This window comes from Anopheles gambiae, chromosome X (genome assembly GCF_943734735.2).
Source record: "Anopheles gambiae chromosome X, idAnoGambNW_F1_1, whole genome shotgun sequence".
Lineage (NCBI taxonomy): Eukaryota > Metazoa > Arthropoda > Insecta > Diptera > Culicidae > Anopheles > Anopheles gambiae.
Window position 1 is genome coordinate 23,226,889 of NC_064600.1, and position 19,785 is coordinate 23,246,673.

At 42.4% G+C, this 19,785-nt stretch overlaps 1 long non-coding RNA gene across 1 annotated transcript; it reads left to right on the plus strand.

Annotated features, from left to right (window-relative positions):
• Window positions 1-10,805: 10,805 nt before the first annotated feature.
• On the plus strand, window positions 10,806-11,895 carry LOC133391094 (uncharacterized). Its single transcript, XR_009764588.1, has 2 exons — window positions 10,806-11,542; window positions 11,629-11,895. It is a non-coding gene; the product is annotated as an uncharacterized LOC133391094 (long non-coding RNA).
• Window positions 11,896-19,785: the final 7,890 nt, after the last annotated feature.

Consider the following 19,785-nt stretch of genomic DNA (forward strand, 5'->3'; position numbering starts at 1 on the left):
TGCATTGGTTTGTTATGTGCTTTTATTTTGCTTGGTGATTATTTACAAGTATAATGCTGCTTTTGTTAATATTGAATTATAGCAGTAATTCATGGTGATGTGTTAACACTTTACAGCCACCAAGTACTAGAAAACATTTAATTGTTCAGTCAACTCTTTCTTATTTGCTAGCCGTTGGGACTGTCAGATAATAGGGATCTTTAAATTACAGCGTGGAAAGTGAAAGAAAAGTTCCCACAAACTAGAAAGATATAGAACATTAAGTATGAAACCTTGATAATTGCTATGAACTATCAAGCTATAACTCGATTATAGATTCGAGCATACATTATTGCATAAACCATGGCAACACCATACCTGAATAAAAGGGTTACAAATTTCAGAGGTTTTCCAAATTAGAGGGGCAGAGGTGGACTTGGCAGATAATAAAAATAATTATAAAATACCAATATATCAATGCCTATCTTGAATCGAACAGGTAAACAGAATAATATACCAACAACGGATTGATTTTGAGCCACATATTACTAATTATAAAGGCAACTAATTACTTGTAGAATGTTTTCGGGAAAAAAATACGAACATTACAGAGTTTCCCGCGATTTATTGCTTGGTTCCCATAATCGTTTGGTTGCTTCGCATATTTTTTTGGTGTGTTTTTTGCGCATTTCCCAAACATTTCTGGTTCAATTGTATTTATATCCCATCGGACGATACCAATAAATTATGGGAATCAACCAGAAATCTATGGAATACGATGAATAAATTGTGAGACAAATTATTTTTAGTAAATTGTGAGAACCGGCCAATAAATCGTGAAAAACCCTGCATTGATGATCTCAGTTGGTTCTTAAAAGCTTTAAAAATCAGTATCTTAGCTCCAAACCTAAATGTGTTAACATCAGCGTTTATACGATAATGGTTACAAGATTTGATGTCATTTATAAATGTTACTACAGTAGAACGTCGATTATCCGGGCAGCTCGGGACCGGACGGTTGCCGGTTAATCGATTTGCACGGATAATGGTCCAAGAAATGTCAAACGCATATAAAACATATCAAATTCACTAGTTTTATTATTAATTCACCTAGAATCAATCGATTAATCGTTAGTAGAATATTATTTTAATCAATAACTGTAGGTTTAACAACTGTTCATGAACAAAAATGAATTTCGAAAATACCCCTAGACACTACAGAGCTGCACAAGAAACTGGTTACCCAATTGACTATCGCTGCAAACTCTCGCCGTACGTATGAACAGCTGTCAGATTTATGCGCACGGTTAAGCCGCCCACCAGTTAATCCGTCCCCGGATAATCGACGTTCTACTGTACATCGATCTTCTATATTTTTATTATTTCTTATTCTATACTCTACATTCGCCTCTACTCCTACTCTATTGATCAATTTGATACAAAACCATATCCCTCAGCTTATTCGGCATCTTAATATCCCTTCTTGGTCTTTTTTGTGAAGCAAATTCTGGACTATCATCCGATATCTGTACTCGCCCTTCTCTGGAGTTATTTCTTTTCGAGAGTATGACCGTTGGATTTGTCTTAGGTAATGGTTGTCTTATTGCCTTCTTACAATCTGTCACGTTCCTGGTGTAATGTACGCCTCGATCGTTCTGTAGCACCACCATCGCACCCTGTCGAGCCAAAACTGTAAATTCTTCTAAGGAAAATGTAGCATCCGTCTTATTTTTCTTGGCAATTGAAATAAAAACCGTATCCCCCACGGAAATGTCAGAATCTTTTGCCCCTCGATGAGAGTCTGCATATTTTTTGCTAATCATTTTATAGAATTTATCCTGCTAACGTACGTTACATCTATCCACGTGGTTTTTTCTAATTTGGATTCCCAAAGGCTCGGGAAGAATCCCCGATATCGCCATCCTACTAATAACTCGAAAGGTGTTATACCTAGACGGGCGTGTGGTTTCATGTTATTATGTACATGTACGTAAGAGTTTAGGGCTTCCTTCCAACTGCCTCCTTCATGTTTGGCTGCTACAAGCGCTTTGATGATTCCCTGATTTTGTCTTTCGACGGCTCCGTTAGATTGTGGATTAAGGGGTATAGATTTGTAAACTTTTACGCCTTTCTCTTCCCAGTAAAGAGTAAATTCACTACTTTGGAACGGTGGTCCATTATCGCTCTGAATAGTTAGAGGTAAACCCCAGATAGTAAATATTTTGTTTAAGGCCATAATGGTACTCTTAGCGTCCATGTTATTCATCTCATTTACGGCTATATATCTTGAGTAAGTATCGACAACTACTAAAAACTCGCCTGTTCCACAACCAGGAATTGATAAAAAATCGATTTGGAGGACTTGCCAAGGGCCGTCAGGCAACGTACGATTCGTAAGAGGTACTGGTGGGTTCTTTCTTGATATTGCTAAACATGTGGCACATTTCTTCACAAAGTTTTCAACGTCCATACTCATGTTAGGCCACCAAAAATATTCTCTCAAAATGCGTTTCATAGCCGAGATACCTATATGACCTTTATGAGCAATTTGCAATATTTCTGATCTTAATTCAGTTGGTGGTATTACTTTATCGTCCTTGAAGATCAATGATCCCAGAGAACGAATGGATTTCCTTTCTGCTTCGTACCTTCGAATATTGTCAGGCCAACTTCCAGATCTAATAGCTATTCTTACTGCGTCAAGTTCCAAGTCCCTTTCTGACGCCTCCTCGATGTCCCTCCAAGAAACGCTAATGAGACCTCCCCCTAAAGTATACAGAACATGTTTTTCGTCATCTTCGTCGAATGGTTCATCTTCCTCTGTTTTAGCTAACAAACGCGATAAAGCATCTGCCATATTTAAGTGACCTGGAATACGCTTCACCGTAAAGTCGTAAGCTTGCAGTCTCAACGCCCAAGCTTCTGCCCTCGTAACCGCTCGCTTACTTTGCCTGCAACTTTCGCTAAAGATAAATTCTTTTGCCTCGGAGTCCGTCCGAATGGTAAATGTTTTGCTTGTTAAATAGAATGAGAATCGCTCTACTCCCCAAACTATCGCCAATGCCTCTCTCTGTGTCTGAGGATACTTTTGTTCGGTTCTAGTTAAAGCTTTTGATGCGCATGCAATTATTCGTGGCTTACTATCAGTATCGAATTGCATCAGGACCGCTCCTAAACCCACCGGAGAAGCGTCTACGTAGAGCTCAGTCTCATCTTTGTAGCTAAAGTATCCTAATCTAGAAATTGACTTCAACGCTTCGTGCTTGAGGTAAACAAATTCATCCTCCTCTGATTCTGTCCAGTAAAATGATTCCGACTTTGCTAGCTCGCGTAAATGTTTCGTCTTGTCTGCTCGCATGTAAATGAAACGTTCTGAAAAATTCATAAATCCTAAGAAACTTTTCACTTCGAGCACAGTCTCCGGCCGACGGAAGTTCCTAACTGCTTTTAGTTTTTCGTCTTCGACACGCATTCCCTTGTCTGACATAAAAAATCCTACAAACTTAACTTGGTTTTTTCCGAAGACGCATTTGTCGTTGTTAATACGTACATTATGATTTTGTAGTCGATCCAGAACTGCTTTCAGGTTTTTATCATGTTCTTCTTTCGTTTTACCGTGTATCAAAATATCATCCAAGTAACATTTTTGTCCACTACAGCCCAACAATATTTTTGTTTGTAATATTTCCTGAAAGATGTCAGGGGCGTTGCACAAACCAAATGGTAGACGTTTGAACCGGTAAGTAGCGTTTCCGGCAAAAAAAATTGTTGGATGCCGCGATTGTTTTGCGATTTCTACATGGAAGAACGCACTTGTAAGATCGATAGTAGAAACATATTTGGCACCATGAAGGTCGGCCAGAATTTCCTCCAAATTTGGCATTCTAAAAGGTGTGCGTATAATACATTTATTAGGGCCCCTTAGATCCACTACTAGCCGAATATCGTCTTTACCTTTTGGGACGACTGGTAAAGAAGACCTATCCATTGAATCCGTAACGAGCTCTATAATCCCTGTATCTAAAAGATCCTGTAGCCTACGTTCGGTCTCCTCTCGAAATGGCAATGGAATGTTCGTAAATATTTTGCGAGATGGTGGCTTGGTAATGTCATATGACAAAATTACCGGGTGAACATTGAATTTTGGGAATTCTTTCTTTGTCGCTACTGCTAAAATTTCGCCTGGAAATCTACCAACACTACCTTGGTAATCGTCCCCACGATCGACTACGACGTTGAGTCCTAACTGCAACACACTGTACCGAAGGGCTGTATCCCTTCCAAGTAAAGGCTTGCCGCCCTTGATAATATAAAATTTTTCGAAAAAACACGGCCTTTCCTCGGAAATAAAAAGCTCCGTAACGAAAGTTCCTACAACGTTTATCTCGCCCGGGCTGGCGTACGCGCGAAGCGGTTTATCGGTACCTTCCGATACACAATATATATGCTTCTTGGAAGTTTCATCATTATAAAGCTTATTAAAGATACTTTCGTTAACGGTGTTGACCTCTGCTCCTGAATCGATCAGAAAAACCACCGACGTAAAATTTGCTATACGACCGACAATGTATCCACTAGGTATTTCCGTTTCGTGACCACCATTTATAGTTACTGCCATCTGTTCGACAACCTGAAATAATCATCAAAATTATCAGATCCATGTCATAATTTCCATGTAATACACCTCTATTCAGAAATGTCATTATAGTTACTCTTGTAGATTATTCATCGAATTTATTTTATGCAAACAATTAGTAATTCAAAGAACATTAAAAACTGGAAAAAAATACGGACACCGTTTCAACTTTAATAATCACTTACGATATTTGTGTCATCTTTTCCGTCCTCCTCTTTTGCCAACGTTGCCGTTTTATGGCAGTTACGACAAACCTTGTCCACAGCATGGCATTTAGACGACACGTGTAAACGGCTGGTGCATCTCCAACAAGGCACAATCTTATTTACCGCCCTTGTACTAACCCGTTCATAGTTGTTTCCGTTATCTCTAAAATTTCTCCAATTTGGCCGTCCTTGGTATTCGATACTTTTTCCACGTAGACCTGAAGGGTGCCGTGCGGAGGAAGCAGTTTCTACCCGTCCGCGTGTAACCGCCGCTACTATGGCTTCCGCTTCCGGTTGATGCGTCTTCTTGAAGATTTCTTCATTCGTTTTGTCCAACTCGTAACCTCTGATCTTATCCACAAGTGCCGTTAAAGAACCTCCCTTGCGCATAACCTTACGACCCGCTTCCCGGACTTTAGAGTTTAGTGCATGTAGTTGAAGAACTTCAGTCACGCTCTCCGTTAACTTTTCTTCATCGAAATCGCACAGCTTGGCTGAAGCTATCACGCGCTTTACGTATTTTAAGTCAGATTCATCTGCACCTTGAGTCAAGGATCTAAAATTTTGACGCTGTACTAGACGATATTCCCGGGATCCAAACAGATCTTTCAACCGTTTCATTGCGTTTGAGTATGGTGCAATAGCTACGTCGGGGGATGCTAGGGTTGGTGTTCCTCCCAAGGTTTCCAGTAGTAATGGTCCGGCCTTTACCTTAAAGACGTTGTTTTTGGTGTGTTCGTCTGTGATGCCGGCGAGCTCCATGGATGCCTCTAATAAATCTTTCCAATTTTCAAAAGATTTGCGATCGATCTCGTCCTTTATATCGAGCGGTTTACATTCCGGAATGTTTATAGATACCGCAGAGAGTGAGTTCATTGAAATAGCTAGTGTGAAGCTGTCATTGCTCGGTATGTCAATTGCGGTCGAGTGTCGTGGTTCCATGTCAATGCTTTCCTCAAACGGCATAGCTCTCTGCAGTCGATTGTTCTTAAACTTCATCTTCTGGAGTTTAGCGACTAGTTGCATATTTCTTTTTCTCTCCAACTTTAGCGCCTTCCGCAACTTGTTTCCTTTATTGGGCTTCCTAAAAAAAAATTAATATTTTGTCCGTTCAATGTGTTATATATATTTTTGCAGCCCTCCCAGAGGCGTACATTTTTGAGTAGCCCTCCCGGAGGCGTCCTCATGTTACAAGTAACCCTCCCAGAGGCGTACCTTATTCTTTTGTTTTATTAGTATCATTGTTACAAATATATATATATATATATATATATATATATATATATATATATATATATATATATATATATATATATATATATATATATATATATATATATATATATATATATATATATATATTTGATTTCTTCTTTTTTTTTGCAGCCCTCCCAGAGGCGTACATTTTCGAGTAGCCCTCTTTCCTCGGTGCATGGAAAGAGGGTCACCTTGTCGGACAGAACGTTGGATCGGAAAGGACAGAGAGAGGTGACCATTAATGAGGATGCGGGATGCTGATCGCTCACCAATAGTTCTCAGAAGCCCCACCAACCTCGGATGAAATCCCAAAGAGAGCATGGTTTTAAAAAGGAAATTCCTATTGACGCGATCAAAAGCATGCGAAAGGTCAAAGGAGATGAGCTTACCACACTTTCGTTTCCTCTGCAGATCAATCACTCTCTCCTTAACGGAAAGAACAGCTTGAAAAATGTTGCGTGGTTTATTACAACATTTCTGCGCTGCCGAAATAATCTCCCACTTCCCGATGATGCCATCGAGTCTGTGTTTGACCATCCGCGACAGAAGCTTGTAATCTGCGTTAAGGAGTGATATCGGTCAAAATGCAAACATGGTACAGCCTCCTCCCCTCTTCCTAACCAACACTATGACCCCGTCAACGAAACTTTCAAGAATCTTTCCTAAGAGGGCCTCATTAAGAACTAGAAGAAGCTCTCTATTTATGATGCTGAATGCACGGTGATAAAACTCTTTGGGAATTCCATCCGGGCCAGGGGACTTTCTCGAAGGTGACTTTTTAATTGCATCGAAAAGCTCACCATAAGTAAACTCGTCCATGCAATTTTTGTTGGCTTCGCAGTCCTCGGGAATAACGCGTGTGCTTGTGAATGTTGTTTCTGTGGTCGTTGTGGATGTGTCGGATGTTGTGTATAGATTTCTGAAAAAGCCCTCAACATGAACATTTATATCCTTTAGCTCAGTTAAGCACGATCCGTCATCAATCGTCAGCTTGTCGATCACCGTTCGCCTCCTCCTTTGCTCCCCTAACTGAAAGACCGACATGCTCTCTCCGCATACGCGTGTTTCATTAATGCGGGTGAAGTCCTCGGAAAAACGTCTCTGAAAGAGAAGCATTTGTCCTTTTATACGATTTATATTCACTAACTCGTTAGGGTCCGTGACATATCGATCATAGGCGGACTTCAACCCCCTGTAGAGCAGTTCCTGATGCAAGCGAAAACTTTGGTACCGTTCATTCGTTTTCCAACGGAAAAACGACTTTATTTTAGGCTTCGCGAGCTCAACCCACCACTGCATCCACGAGCCGTAATTTCTACGCTGTCTGGTCCAATAGTTCCACTTGCATCCGAGCTCCTCCAGGTTTGCGTCAGTTAATACATGTGGTCTCAGTTGCCAATAGCCATTGCTGTGCGAACGGCTCGGCGGGATTGGAAGGCAAACACGAACGGTAAGCGCCTTGTGATCGGAAAAGGACAAGACATGCATACTGGTCGCTCTTAACTGTGTTTTAAGTGAAGAGGAGACATAACAACGATCAATACGTGAACCCGAACCACTTGTGACATAAGAAAACTCCACTGAGTTACCTCTGAGAAGCTCCCAGCTGTCGCACATGCCCATGTTGCTTACAGCGTTTTGCAAAGAAAGGCTAAAATTTCTAGCGCCCGTCACATCTTTCGGCTGCAACACGCAGTTAAAGTCACCCGCTAGAATAACATGGTTACATGCATTCCGCAAATAGAATGGTAACGTTCGCCCGAAAAAATCCTCCCTTTCCGCTCTCCGCTGACTGCCCGAAGGAGCGTAAACATTGCACAGGGTGGCATTGTTCTCGAGTCGAACGCAAATCAGACGAGAATCTAAGCTGCGCTCGACATGGGAAAATTTTAAATGTTGACGTAAAGCGATCGCCGTACCCCTCCCCGTCACATCAACATTGCAAATTACGTTATATCCAGGAATCGATAGATCTGAAATACATACTTCTTGCAGAAATATGATGTCCAGGTCCATCGTCCTAATAAATGTTTTGAGGACTTCCAGCTTTGTCGCGTTAGAAATCGCATTAATATTAATAGTAGCTATATTATAGCTACTACCAAGATTACTACTTACCGGGTTAGGATCCATCGCAACAAAACTTAATTAATCTGTAGTGAAGTTGTGTGTTTTTTTGGCGGTCGACCAGGCTTACGCTTGGACGCGCTCATAACACTAAATGTTGACGAACATGAGGCGTCACTCTCATTATCCGTTTCCGGATTTTGCTTGCGTTTAACCGCAAGCGGTTCGTCGTGGGAAGGGATGGAAAAGGATGTGGAAGGGATTGCGAGCGGCTCTTTGAACATTAAGGCACCTGAAAGCGCCCGGCATTCCACCCTCATGGGCTCAGATGCAGCCGCATCGTTAGCATCAGTGGCAGCATCCGTAGCAGCGGCAGCATCGGCAACAGCAGCGGAAACAGCGGCACTGATAGTAGCGGCAGCGGCAGTATCATTGGCAGCAGGAGCAGTAAAAGTAGGAGCATCGTCATTTTCTACATACGTTGCGACGGCACCAACGGCAGCACGCATCTTCTCCTCGGGTTGCTCACCACTGGCTTTCACGCTCCGCTTCGGACCCGAAGGCGTAGCGAGAGTTAGCGGTTCGATCGGGATCACAAGCCGATTAGCCACTTTCGATGCAGTGCTCGCTGGTGGCTTAGTAGTGTTTGTAAGGGAAGTGATTTTGGCCTTCCCTTTGCGCCGTCCCGTGGTGTTAGTACCTGCGGTACTAGTTGATGCTGTGTTCGCATCAGATATTTGTGCTGGTGCTTGCTTAACGGTACTTGCGTAGGATTTTGCCGCACCGCTGTTGAGGAGCTGACCCACACGGTTTTGGATGCAGCTAATACCGTGATGCAAAGCTTCATTGCAGTGACGGCAAGTTTGCTGCTGTCCGCGATACAACACACCGGTCATCTCACCACACACAGTAATGAAGGAAGGGATGGGTTTCGCCAGCTTCATGCGCGCTATGCGCACACTCGAAGGAATCCCGGCAAGCCGCGTTTCGGCTCCCAAAACACCGGGCACAATAGTGAGCACTTCACCGAAGCGGTTCAGCTCAGCGGAAACGTTTTCGTCGGGGATTCCTGGCGGAAGATCACGGATTTTCACCTCCGTCGCACCATCCACCATCTCGATCGGAATCGAATACTGCTTCCCCTCGTGCGTGATGCAGTGCTTCCCCGAATGCTCCTTCACTATGCTTTCCGCACGTTCAAGCGTTGGCATAGTGACGTAGACGGCACTTTGCGCAGTGTTGCGTTGCACCATCTTCACATCCACACCCGTTTCTAGCACTTCAAAAAGAAAGTTCACGGTTTCTTCCAGGGTGGGTCGCTTAGGAGCCTCCGAATAGTCGATATTGAAGGTGTTCCTTCCATATCTTTCGGTCGTACACATTATGACTTGCAAATCAAAACAACAACACGTCCTCTCTCGTTGACGTTTGCAAGCGAACTTGAAAATGTACGCCTCTGGGAGGGCTACAAAAAATTATAATAATAACAACGAACGCCTCTGAGAGGGCCGAGCATAAAAAGAGGACGCCTCTGGGAGGGCTACTCGATAAATGTACGCCTCTGGGAGGGCTGCAAAAAAAAGAAAAGAAGAATAAGACAAATATATATATAATAATAATTAAAAAAACAAAATAATAAAGTACGCCTCTGGGAGGGCTACTTGAAACATGAGGACGCCTCTGGGAGGGCTACTCGAAAATGTACGCCTCTGGGAGGGCTACAAAAAATAATAATAATAATAATAATAATAATAATAATAACGAACGCCTCTGAGAGGGCCGAGTGTAAAAAGAGGACGCCTCTGGGAGGGCTACTCGAAAAATGTACACCTCTGGGAGGGCTGCAAAAAAATGAAGAAATCAAATATATATTTAATAATGATACTAATAAAACAAAAGAATAAGGTACGCCTCTGGAAGGGCTACTTGTAACATGAGGACGCCTCTGGGAGGGCTACTCGAAAATGTACGCCTCTGGCAGGGCTACAAAAAATAATAATAATAATAGCGAACGCCTCTGAGAGGGCCGAGTGTAAAAAGAGGACGCCTCTGGGAGGGCTACTCGAAAAATGTACGCCTCTGGGAGGGCTGCAAAAAAAAATGAAGAAATCAAATATATATATGTAACAATGATACTAATAAAACAAAAGAATAAGGTACGCCTCTGGGAGGGCTACTTGTAACATGAGGACGCCTCCGGGAGGGCTACTCGAAAATGTACGCCTCTGGGAGGGCTACAAAAATAATAATAATAACGAACGCCTCTGAGAGGGCCGAGTGTTAAAAGAGGACGCCTCTGGGAGGGCTACTCGAAAAATGTACGCCTCTGGGAGGGTTACAAAAATAATAATAATAACGAACGTCTCTGAGAGGGCCGAGTGTAAAAAGAGGACGCCTCTGGGAGGGCTACTCGAAAATGTACGCCTCTGGGAGGGCTGCAAAAAAAAAGAAGAAATCAAATATATATATATATATATATATATATATATATATATATATATATATATATATATATATATATATATATATATATATATATATATATATATATATATATATATATATATATATATATATATATATATATATATATATATATATATATATATGAACTAGAAACGGGTGTGGATGTGAAGATGGTGCAACGCAAAGCACTGCATCACGCACGAGGGGAAGCAGTATCCGATTCCGATCGAGATGGTGGATGGTGCGACGGAGGTGAAAATCCGTGATCTTCCGCCAGGAATCCCCGACGAAAACGTTTCCGCTGAGCTGAACCGCTTCGGTGAAGTGCTCACTCCCAAGTAGCAGAGCCGAAGTTGTTCAGAGGTTTTTCTGTGTGCCAAAGCGAGATGCCCTGTCTTCTGTCTCTAGATTTTGGACAGCAAACCGCCGCGCGTGTAGAGGTGTGTGCGTGTGACGAAAAATGATGGATGAAAAACGCGAGGAGCGGGGTCTGAAGTCTTTCATTGGTCACACACACACATGCATCTACCAGCAGATTGCGCTACACCGAGTCTACCCATCTCTCTCGATCTACCATGATTTTTTCTGCTATCGCACTCATCCGGGAGTTAGGCATCCTCAGTCTGTCCAGAACTTTCGTTGTGGAAGGATGTGCGGGAGTGATGCGCGATTTCTTGTGTCCCCTACTTTCCTTGTTTACGTTTTGCGCAGTGTTGCCTCTTATTCCATTGTGGAATGATTTATCCTAGCTAACTTGTTGAGGTAAGGTTCTTGATCTCATATGTGCTTCAATGTACTAATTCAACTAATGCTTATCGTCTTCAAAGTTACAGGTGCATGCGCCATTCTTCAACGCCTACCTGTTGGCATCATCAACAATCTTCAAAGTGGGTGACGGAAAGAAATTGTTTTCCAGTTTTAAAATATTAAGGTAAGTGTTGCTCTCATGATATACGCAAAACTATCCAAAGTAATACGTACTACATACATTAATTATTGGTTCATTTTTATTGACAGCGTTCAGCACAACTCAGCCACAAAACAACGCACTGGATTGCGCTAAGAACCTGTCGAAACGCGCGCAGCCCCCGGGAGCGGTAGGAGAAAGGAAGAACTAGAGGAGGAAAAACTAAAGCCAGCACGCAGCTCTGATGGTACCCCGTACGCGGAAGGGGGAGACCGTTCTGCCGTCTACACAGTGTGAGTATGCCAAAGCACGTGTTGGAAGGGAGAGAAAAAGTTGGAATAAACCGCATGCGAATGTGTGCATACAGCAAAAGTAAACATGTGTGCCTCATCATTTCTATAAGCAATCCGAAAAGGGGGTGGAGCAAACACATTGGTATGCGTGAGGTGCAGAAGAAATCAGAGCGTGATAGTATGTGTGAACGCGATCGTTCGGGTGGAAGGTGTCTATATGTGCGTGAAACCACATTTCCACTTCCCCAAGGACGCAAAAACCGACGGCGGCCTGTGTAATCTGAGCTCCCTACAAAGCTCTACACAAAGCTCTCGTTTGCAGTCGTGTCGAGAGCCTCCCCACCGGTCACCAGCACTCAGAGATCCGCTGAGATTCCCAAGTAGCAACCGAAGCTTTTTTCTCCCAGTTTCAACCCCCTCATGTCCACAAACTGCCTTCGCTTACTATTCCTATCCCGTTTCTACATTCCACAACGTTTGTTGCGTTCTCGCTCATCAGGGTGTTAGTCAATTCTCTCTTGCCACACGAAGAGAATTCTCCTGCACACTTCGTGTGTTGGATTCTACCCATCTCTGTTGAACACACGTCATTTTCTTCCATCGCACTCATCAGGGTGTTTGGTCTTTTCCATCCAAGCCAAAGAGCGACTTCAGTGTGCTCTGAACCGTGGATGTGAGAGTGTGTGTTTGTCTGCTGCGTGAACTATTTTTCCTGCGTGAAACACTTTACATACTGCGCCATCCGCGGTGTTCTTTCTGCTTCATCGGAGGACGAACTTTTATCATCTATTTGTTTGGGTAAGTGTCTTTTTCTAAGTGTCTAGTGCTATGTGACATTTATTCTAATTCTAATATTATTCTAATATGCAATGTTTTGCACATTACAAGCTTCAGATGTGTGCTGCTACCGCTAGCTGTTCCTCAAACTACTTAAAAAGTGTGACACTGTGTGCACAGGCGTTCAAGTTTCAATTGATCCTCAAGCACAAAGGTAAGTTTGTCACATCTTTAAATGAAGTGTAATCTTTTTAACAAAGTGTGTCTATTAATTGTGTATTTTCATCAACAGCCTTCATACAACACCGCGGTTGAGGTGCGCCAAATCTGATGACATCTTTCCTGAACCAAGCAGGCTGAACACGCGCACCACCACGGGCTCCAGCGCGGTGTGAAGAGGGAAGAAGAAAAGGCAGAATTGGAAACAGCCGCACCAGGCTTCCAACCACCGTGTGTGTGTATGTAAGTATGTGAGAACACATGTGTGAATCCTCTTGTGGGAACTGCAAAAAGAAGAGAATAAAGAGTGTGAAGCAGCTAGACTGCCGCAACCAAATCAAGAGAGTGAATTCTCATTTCAATCCGAAAAACTGGGAGAGAGTGATGACATGCGAGAGAGAATAAAACTAGAAACACGAGAGAGGACACGAAGCGCTTTCGGGTTTTTTTTCGCCTTCGCGCACTTTTTGCTTTATGCGCGCGAAAAAGTGAGCCTTGATCAGCGCGATGGCTCCCATACAAAGGCCTTCGGCTTTGCTATCTGGGTTGAAGCTGACTTTGAAGCTGAGTTGGCGAAATTATTCAAGCGATCCGTCGGGTCCCGAAGCCGAAGCAAACCCGAAGCCGAAGCAAAACCCAAACGGAGTTCGGCACGACCCTTCGTAAAAATAGCCCCCTCCCCCTTTTTTGCCAGGATTTCTTTCCGAAATGATACAGTGCGAACCATTATATCAACATGATTCGATTTATTGAATATTTTATATAACATAAATACAAAAAAAAACACAACACATGCACAATAACCACTGCACTTAATTCTAAATTAACGCACATAATTTAACAAACACTTTTTACACTCGCACAGAGAAAAATTAGCACAACACTTTCTGCTCCTCATCGCTGTCGCGCCTAGTTCTCGCTGCACTGTACGGCCCACCATCTCCAACACGACGACACAGCCACAGGTTTTGTTGTCTCCGTTCGCCGTGAAACACACATGAAATGGAAGAAAAATTATATTAATTAGAAGGGGGGATGTTGGTTGATAATTTTAATCACTTTTACTTACCTCAAATTTAACAAATCTTAATTTTTCATGGGGTTTATTCGCTGACAACCAAGCGCTGAAACACCACACAAGCACCAACCTCACTGGACTGAAAGTAAAGCCTACTGCGTGAATGTGTGTATGCGCTTCTGCCAAGCCAACCGCGCCGTACTGCGTGTGTAGCCAAGTGCGTGTGTGTGTGTATTTGCACCACTGGACACAGAACACAAATCTCATCGCACAGCAGAGCGTGTGTCGCCAAGTGTATGCATGTGTGTATTTGCACCACTGAATTCTGAACGTCCACCGCACCGCACCACACAGCGTGTATCACCAAGTGCGTGGCTGTGTGTAGTATCACCGTGGACTGCAGAAAACTACCTGCACTAGAACAGAGCGCTGGTGTGGCCAAATGTGTGCATGTGTGTACTTGCACCACTGAAAGCCGGTATCGCACCAAATTTCGGGTGTCGCCTTGTGCGTGCGTTTGTGTTATTCGCACAGCACACTCGTTTATCATTTTTTTCGTTTTTTCGCTTGAGCCACTCGATTTCGTTCTTCGCTGATTTTGGCAGCGCACGAAGGGGGTTCGGTTTCAACTTCCAACAACAACAACCACACTAGGGAGCTCGTGGATACTCACGAAGGGAAAATCACTCAAATTAGAGCGAGAGACAGATAGAAAAAACGAAAGGTCAATATAAAATCTTCGGCTTTTGACTGTTGGGTCGCCACAGGCGCCCGAATCATTCGTCACGCACACATTCAAGCGTTTGATCTGGGTGGTTACACGCACACTAATGCATGCTCCACGCGCTCTGTGCTCACGCACACACATTTCGGATGACAGAGGAAAGAAAAGGACAGCTTTGTTTGCACTCAAGCGGACAGTGTATTTCTCTCTCTCCGCAAACATGTTGTTTTTTTCATACACATTTTGGCACTCTTCTTGTTTAGCGGCATTTTCGCTGCGCTGTGTTTTGAATTTTGACTGAGTTTGGCTTTTAATTTCACGCGTCCGGCTGTTTTCGTCTATCGGTAATGAAATAATCATAAACAAAGTTGATCTGATTATCCAGTGAAAGTGAATTTGTTCGTTGTTAAGTTAAACAAGTTGAAAGTGAACTTGTTCCTAATTTGAGTTAAAATGGATATTAATAACAACATTGTAAGTGATTACATTGCTTTACATGCTTGGTTTATATCTTCTAATAGAAACATTGTATATCATTACGTTTTAGCAGAATAAGATTCAAACAGCTACTTACATGACGGATCCGCCAAGTATGGCTACATCAAGGGTATCAATCCCTGCTGTTTTGTCTCCGTTGTCGACTGGGGTGGCAGAGCCATCAGAGCCGCTTCCTTTGCCGCATACCGCTGTGCATCCGAAGACAAGTGTAACGATTTTATCGTCGATTGTGGTGCGTCCTCCGGTAACTCCGTTGCATTCCGGAATGGCTGGCCCATCGACGATGCTGCCGCCAAAATTTCCACCAGCACGTGTGTTGCCAACAAGTGCGCTTAAAACGGTACGCTTCACGTTCCCGGCTCATTCGTCTCCGCTGCCGACGAAGGCGGCAGATCCATCGAAACCGCTTCCTTCGCCGCGTACCGGTGAGCACCCGACGACAAGTTCAAAGATTTTATCGTCGATTGTGCTGCGTCCTCCGGTAACTCCATTGCATTCCGGAATGGCTGGACCATCGACGACGCTGCCGCCAAAATTTCCACCAGCACGTGTGTTGCCAGCAGGTGCGTTTAAAACGATAAGCACAACGTTTCCCCCACCGCTAGTTCCGTTGTCGTCAAGTACGAAGGGGGTGCCGTCGAAGTTTTTGAAACCATCCGGAGCAAAAGTGACATCACCGACGACACCTCTACCTTCATTGTCTCCGTTTCCTTTCGTAGCAGACGGACCACTACCGTGCTCTAGTGAAGTGCCTGGTACGGCTGGAACATCCCAAATATCGCTGGTTCCTCCAATGCTTCCGTCGTCGTTTGGAGCACTTGTGCCATCAGAAACTGCTTTACAACCTGGAAAGAGAACTATAGATAAAAACAGAAACAAGTCAGGTGATGGGGACCAATCGCGAAAGAAACGTTCCAAACCCTTACCGAAAAAACCTTCATCGTCAAATGCCGCTTCCATATATAATTCGTGTGCTCCTCTGCCAGCATTAAAAAAATATCAGTTCACCGCAACTGATTGATGTTGTGCCTTTCGATATGAAGCCCTTTACTCCAGTACCCATCGTGCGGAAAACTCCTGCGCCAGTGAATTCCTCGTTGGTAGGCGTTGAATCGGAAAAAGACATAGATTCAGGAATTATTTCAACATCATCACAAAACAAAATACCGTCTACAATGACATCATCACTAGCGGAGCGTTGCGATGATATTGATGTATCATCAATTATAGAAGAAAGTTGGCAGATCGATGATATCCCAAATGCTAATGACGTGTCTTCAGTTGAACCGCTCCCGGCTCCAGTTGAATCGCCTGCTAGTCAAACGGTGGACAATCGCATAATACTTCGTACCCTTAATTCATTGTACCAATTTGTTCAGCATGCGGTTCAATCGGGAGCCATTGGCCCTCCGAAGCAAAGTAGTGTACAAAAATTTGTTTTTCATCCACTGGACAACGAAAGTGATCTTGAAGGGTTCGATGCTCTTTTAGGAGTCGATGAACAGTTTCGAGAAAACGTAAAAATGTTTATTTTACGAAAAGCAGCAGACAGTAGAACGAATTACATTTTACATCGCGCAATCGATGTTGTTTTTTCAAAAAAATTATTCGCTAAGTGTTCTTGGAGCGGCAGAGGTAAGAAGATAAGTTTGAAGGAATTGAATAATGTGTTGGAACTATTCAAGGATCTTGGCAATCTGGAAGATGAAGAAGTAGAAACATTTTTTGTCAAAAAAAAACCATAATGCCATGCGGAGGACCACATTAACTGGTGCGAGAAAACCAGCTCCACATGTTAAAATTGGCAAAGAAAATGTAAATAATAAATAGAATAAGAAATTAGAATAAGTTATTTAAGATTAATTACTAACAACAAAATGTGATCTTTTGCAATTCAAAAACGGCCAGACCATAAAAAGTTATTTTTACTTTAATTAGTTTTAGTTATGAAAGCTTATGAACTAATAATGGCCAGGCCATAATTATTTATTAATAATTATTTTAATTTTAATAGGCCATAATAATTATTTTAATTTTTTTCATAGTTTTATTTATGAACAATTATGAAGTAACTAGGCCAAGCTGTTCTATTTCTTATTAATTAGTTGCATTTTTGAATTATTATTTATCAATTATGGCCAGGCCTTTTTTTATGAATTAATTAATAAAAATTATGATGTGAATAATATCAGACGCGCACTAAATAAACAATATTTATTTTTATTACAAACAAAACTTACCGTTGTTCAAATGTTGTCAATGTCGGGAAGGGTGTGTATTAAAGGTGTGAAAAAAGTGTCTCCATCTTCATTTAACGGAATGGCCACAAGTTTACAAAACACTTCTGATGGACTTAGCTCGACCATGGTTCTAGCAATTTCATTTATGTTGCATTCAAATGTGAAAAGGTATGTTGAAGAAAGCGGGAAGATGAAGGCTTCTTTCTTTCTGCCAATCAGCTTTACCTTCGATCAGAAGATACCTTCGCTGCCGAACAATATTGGATAACTTCTTGTCCTGTGGAAAGAAACCAACCATCTCTATTTCCTTTCTTCAATACATAATTGTTCATGAGAACTGTTACGTTAGTACCGTGAATTTCGATGTCATAAAAAAATTTCATTGGTTCTGGAGCAGTTAAATTGTCTAACTCGGACAGCCGGTTTATTACTTGCTCCAAATTTTTGTAACCACTTCTTAGCATGCGTGTCTTACCTTGAAGCGCATTTTCAAAATCGAATGTCGATGTTTCATGGAGAGTTCCAAGGTCCATTACTTCCTCTGTAGCATGTAGCAAATTATGAACATTACTGCTCACGTACCCTTCCCCGTAAATTTTATCATAGTCGGCAACAAATTGTTCAAGCAAATATCCAGCGCTTGTCCATTGGTTTTTAAATGTTCTTGAGCAAAGGATTTTGTAGCGCAATTGAAAAGCATATAGTGGTTGTATTCATTTTCGCTAACTCTGCCTCTCAAAACGACAGGAGCAGCATAATGTAGGAAAGAACTGTACTCAGAGCCTTTCCAAAACTTCAAATCGTCCAACTTGCGTAGTTTGCGATGGATCTCCGATGGCAAAACTATGCTTACCAAATGCAACGAAATTTGTTCAACCATTTCTGCAGCCCACTTTTCCGACCCCCACAATCCGTACACCTTCCCTTGCAAATGCCGGCGTTGTATACCTAAGTAGAAAAGATGCAGGTCATCATCCACCGGCATTTGTTTTACCATATTGTATTTCTTCAATTCTAATTGTGGGGTTTTTTCTTTTATGTGTTCCTTATAAACACCCGCACGGAATTCTAAGTCCGTCCTCGGAGCAGCACTGGTTGATGGAAAGCACGTTGTTCTTGATGTTGGATGATAATATCCAACTGCCGTGCATTTCAAGCAGCCGTGATGCCCTACGTGTGACACCACACCTAGGAATAAAGTGTTAAAACATCGTGAAACAAGCTCCATTTTTGTCATTACCTTTAAGAAATGCACGTGCTGGGGAATCAGCCACAATTGCATGTACTTCAATCTTCACCAAAGTAGGAGGAGAACCTGCAAGTACTCCGTTGTCAATGATTTGATTAAAATCATTTACCAACGGACGAAGGTATTCCTCCAGTGAATCAGGCTTTTTTGTCCCACAAAATATTGCCACCGTCATAGGTTTAATGTAAGGCATTTTGTGTACTTTGGCCAAAATTGGCCAAAATGCCGTTCGACTACTTTTGTGCAAAGGCACTCCATCAATATTCAAAATGATAGGTAGTTTTGTGCCGGGTATTATCCTCTGTTTTCTAAAATAAAAAAATATTACACATATCAAATATTAGTTAAACTATAAAGATAGAGGAAGTGTGAAATATTGTGCCTGCCTTCTTTGGCGGTAAAAGCGTAGTGGCCCTGTAAGCACCGACAAACCGACGTGTCTGTGCCAATAATGGGTTTGGGTATCTGTAACTCATAGCAGGATAATCAGACTCACGTATCATTGATAGGGGTGAAGGGGAGAGGGGACGGGTTATGCACAATCCATAGGGGGCTTGAACTCATGATAAGCATATACCACTAAACCGGCTGTGACTCCTTAAGCCTTAATAAATCTATAAAACTACTTTTTATATATACTATATAAAAAAAACTATATTATTTTAACATATTCTCACCTGAATGCTTTTTCAAGACACGGTCCAAGGCCATTATACCAAAACTGCCCCCCCGCGACGTTTAATATTGTTTTGGGCGCCGTGCTTGTTCTCAACAACGTCCGTGCGTCCTTAGGGAGTAAAAAATTTGTCCGCTCACGAATAATATGAAGCAACAAATTAACGGAAGAATGAGCCGCATTGGTCTTCAAAGCCCAATATCTAAAACATTCTTCCAGTGAATGCGCGTGCAAATCAAACCCGGGGGTTTTAGATGCTTTATTAGCACCTTCACCATCCTCGTGACCATCCTCGTCATAATCCTCGTCACCAGAAATATCGATTGTGCCACCCTCTACACCAGCTTCGAAAATGTTCGACACTTCGAATGGATCCTCCACAACTGCTTGTGGTTGTGGTTCAGTAGCTAAAATGTTTATAAACCTATTATTTTACTAATTACGTTCCCAGCCGTTGGTTACGCCTGATGTACCTTTTCGTAGATTTGAAATCTATGAGTTATTTTGTATTCACAGATTGGTCAGTTCTGCGAAAAGGTATCGGCACACCTACAGATTTATAAGCACATTTTT